Below are 4,732 nucleotides of genomic sequence, written 5' to 3' on the forward strand. Positions count from 1 at the left end.
GGACATTTACGTCCTGTCAGCCGCACACACAGTAAGAGAAGCTTCACATCAGACATCTGAAGTCTTCCAGCAGCAGTGAATTCATGGTTTCCTACAAATGTTGCTGTAAAAATGTCCCTCTATCATTCCAGATGTGAATCAATAAACCTGAAAGTAGGAACTGCTTCAACCGATGCTGAATGTGGAGAACAAAGTTCAGACAGGACAGGAGTTGTGATCGGTGCTGCTGTTGGGGGGATTCTTTGTTTATTTGTAATATTTGGGCTTGTTGCTTTTTGCTATGTCAAAAAGAAGAAAGGACGTCTAAACACAGGTATGATTTGTATTTAGATAATAAAAACACTGTCACATCATTAAGTTGTTGATTAAGGTGTTTATTTGTAATGTTTTATTACAGAAGACATTCCACAACTGGAACGTTTTATTACAAGAAGAAAACCAGATGCAAACAATCCCCAACAGGTATGTTCTATACTCTTTACTATAGACGGGTTTCAACGTCATCACAGAGATGTGTGCGCAACTATGGGGCAGAAAAGCATATCTAGCAGCAATGTTGGACAAATTACTCAGAAATTGTAATGAGTTACTTTATACTCATTTAAAAACCAATGTACGTGCCGAGGTAGTTTGGCATTTCAGACTTTTGTGGGCTTGTCCCAGCTCTCCCCTAGTACTTTACATATTACTGGGTATTAATGGTAAATAGTCACATTACTCGTTACATTACAATTACTTTCAACCATCGCACCCCATCTTTAAAAGTGACAGGAAGCCTGTTCAGCAGTGCATTTTAGAAATAAATCCACTTTACTGGAACAATAGTTAACCTAAAGTCAACAACCAGCCGAACTGAAAACACTGCAGCCTCTCAGACCAGAGGATGCTCTATCATATAAGCTATGGATATAGGCTATTTAAAAATAATAAAAAAAAACAAAGCAGGTCCCTCCAGATTTTAACTAATCGCGTGTTCATAACAGCAGCCATGAGTATGATTTTTTTTTTTAATGCCACTGTCAGAGATCAGAAAAATCAAGCAAGTGTCTCAAATTTTGAACTAACATTTTGCAAAAGCATTTATAAGAGAAGCATTCAGTGCTTTTACAAAACACAAAACGTTGATTAACACCACTCTCTCCTGCTGAGTGGATGCTTCACTGGCAGAAACGGTTGAAAGCGTTTTGCTGGTCGCACAGAGTTTACAACAGAAGACCATGTTCTTTGCATCTCTGAGTGTGACACAGCTCGGCCTAATGGCAGAACGTTACTTACAGCTGTGGAAAGAACGCCTCTCTCCTTCTTTCTCCATTCTTCCTTTAGTTTTTTGGCTAGCAGCTGACTTGAACAACATAAGTTCTGGTTCCGCTAACCTGCAGAGCGGTTGCACATGATATATTAACATGCGAAATGAAACGCTAACAAACAGAGTTTATTATTGAGTCAACAAGAATTTACAAACAATGCCTAATCTACGTTGATTACAGTTGTTTACTACAGTCTTCTGACCGGCTACCAAAGCGCTTTGACCCCCTGGCTGCATGCGCATCCAGCAGTGTTTGTATAAAAGAAACCAGTCTGAGTCCATTTTACTGTTATGTACAGTAGGAAGTAGGAATGATTTTTCTTCTAAGTAATTAAATAACATCACTCATTTATCAAATTTTCACAGAACAGAAACGTGAATGGAGAAGAAATACCAGGTGAATGTCCTGCACACGGCGCTACAAGCTGAACACGTCCTCTACAGAAGTGCTGGTCTACAGTCTGGATCATTATCTCACACATATGTTACTGTACAGAGACTGAAGTCAGCCTGGAATAACAACGTGGAGCGAGCTGCAGACTTCCAGCCAATCATCTTCATGTGACTGTACATGTAGGCTTCTTTCTTCTTCTGTGGTGGTCACAGAGCTTACGGCTGGATCTGAACACTGAAACTGGACTTCATCTGTCATAAACCAGAACAAAGAGCTGGAACAGAAGAAAGATTCAATCTGAACTACAACATGATGGACAAATGGTGACTGATAAAAGCAGGGAAGCTGGATAGTGTGCAGGTACAGCTCCAGGTGGGTACAGGTGAAGCACCAAAGCAGCGTGTGGTAGGAGGAGAGGTAGTACACATGCCAAAATTTTTTGTGGAACTTGAACTCCTGGAAGCCTGTTTTTTAACAAGGCGTTAAATGGAAATCCAGTCGGATGTTGTGATGGAGCCAGTGTGGATTTGTGCATTTTATATCAAATAAATTTGGAGATCCCAAAGTCTTTCTCTCTCCCTGAGAGAAAGAAAAGGAGGGGGTTTGAGATATCAACCCTCAACAGACAGCTGAAGCGAGCGACCAAAGGAGGAGGTGAAAGGTTTGCTTTCCCTAAGGGCTGTTTCTGGGCAGTTCAATCATAAAACTGGTCACCTTTTGGCAGCAGCCGAGACAAGGCTCTGTGCCTGACTGTTAAAATGACAAAGAAACACTAATCAGACATTTTCTTTCTCCTGAATAGCCTATCAGAACTCTTTTTAAGAGAGGGCAGGAAACCCTAAACTGCCCCCCGCACACGTAACCATGGCAACTGACCTCCCTCTTTGTTTAATTACCCCACATCAAAGGATATTCTCCTCTTCACGCCCTGATGTGAGAAACTCTAGAACACCAGAGGACAGCCCTGAACTCTTTGTGTAAACAAAGAGTACTGTCTCCTCAAAACTCAAAGCATTACCTTGTTTAATTAAATAATCTTTAAATTACTTAACTTGGTCTCTCGACTCCATTTGAGTAGTTATGTGAACATGTTGTTGTTGATAGTTGTTGTTGAAAAGAATCTAAATAAGTTAATTTTGCAGTGTTTTAATTTGCAGCAAGGATCCCTGACACTTCTTCATTTTATGCTGTAACCAATGCTTTCTGACACTTCCTTTAATTCAATTCAATTTCAATTAAATATTATTTATATAGCGCCAAATCACAACAACAGTTATCTCACAGCGCTTTTCATAAAAGAGCAGGTCTAGACCATACTCTGTGATGCTATTTACAGAAGCCCAACAGTTCCCACCAAGAGCAAGCACTAGGCGACAGAGGCAAGGAAAAACTTCCTTTTAAGAGGCAGAAACCTCGAGCAGAACCATGGCTCAGGGTGGGCGGCCATCTGCCTCGACCGGTTGGGGTGAAGGAGAGAGAGGGGGAGAGGGAGAGGGCAGGAGAGGAACAGAGAGAAAAAGAGAGGGATGGAAGGAGAGAGAGAGGGGAGAGAGGCAGCCTACACAATATACACACAGAGGTACAGACAGTAAAGGTAATGTTGCTATAGACTAAATGAAAAATGGTACAGATATTTATACTAGTGTTAATGATAACAATCGTAATGTTAATGATTATAATAACAATAATAACAACAGGACTAGTAACAATAGTCGTTGCAGCAGAGGGTGTCGAGCAGGAACACGGGGGCAGCAGGTGACCCGCAGCCACAGATCCAGACTCCACAGCTCCAGAGCCAGAAACACCTGCAGGAAGTGATAGGAGGAGAGAGGAGAGGGATGAGAAAGCACAAGACTACCAGAAAGGGGAGAAGTTGTGTTAGTAACATGCAATAATGGGATGAGGTTGCATACAGAGGGAGAGAAAGTAGAGAAGAGAGGAGCTCATGCGTCATAGGAAATCCCCCGGCAGTCTAGGCCTATAGCAGCGTAACTAAGGGATGGTTCAGAACTCACCTGAGCCAGCCCTAACTATAAGCTTTATCAAAGAGGAAAGTCTTAAGCCTACTCTTAAATGTGGAGATGGTGTCTGCCTCCTGAACCCAAACTGGAAAATGGTTCCACAGGAGAGGAGCTTGATAGCTGAACGCTCTGGCTCCTAGTCTACTTTTGGAGACTCTAGGAACCACAAGTGGGAGCGCAGTGCTCTGGTGGGGTAGTAAGGTACTATGAGCTCTTTAAGATAAGATGGTGCCTGACCATTAAGAGCTTTGTAGGTAAGAAGAATGATTTTAAATTCTATTCTGGATTTTACTGGAAGCCAATGCAGAGAAGCTAAGACAGGAGAAATATGATCTCTTTTCCTGGTTCCTGTCAGAACACGTGCTGCACCATTCTGGATCAGCTGAAGTGTCTTAATAGACTTTTTCAAGCAGCCTGATAATAAGGAATTGCAGTAATCCAGCCTAGAAGTAACAAATGCATGGACTAGTTTTTCTGCATCATTTTTAGACAGGATGTTCCTGATTTTCGCAATATTACGTAGGTGAAAAAAGGCGGTCCTTGAAATTTGCTTAATGTGAGACTTAAATGGCATGTCCTGATCAAAGATAACTCCAATATTCCTCACAGTGGTGCTGGAGGCCAGGGGGATGCCATCAAGGGAAACTATATCTTTAGATAATGCGTCATGGAGGTGCTTAGGCCCCAGAACAATAACTTCAGTTTAACATTAGAAAATTACAGGTCATCCAGGTTTTAACATCCCGAAGGCACATTTGAAGTTTAGCTAACTAATGAGTTTCATCTGGTTTGATCGATAGATATAACTCATCATCTGCATAACAATGAAAGCTTATGGAATATTTCCTGATAATATTGCCTAAAGGAAGCATATATAAAGTGAACAGGATTGGTCCGAGGACAGATCCTTGTGGAACTCCATGACTAACTTTGTCGCGCATGGAGGACTCATCGTTAACATGTACAAACTGAAATCGATCTGATAAATAAGACTTAAACCAGCTTAGAGCG

The sequence above is a fragment of the Micropterus dolomieu genome, linkage group LG23, assembly GCF_021292245.1.
Source record: "Micropterus dolomieu isolate WLL.071019.BEF.003 ecotype Adirondacks linkage group LG23, ASM2129224v1, whole genome shotgun sequence".
NCBI lineage: Eukaryota > Metazoa > Chordata > Actinopteri > Centrarchiformes > Centrarchidae > Micropterus > Micropterus dolomieu.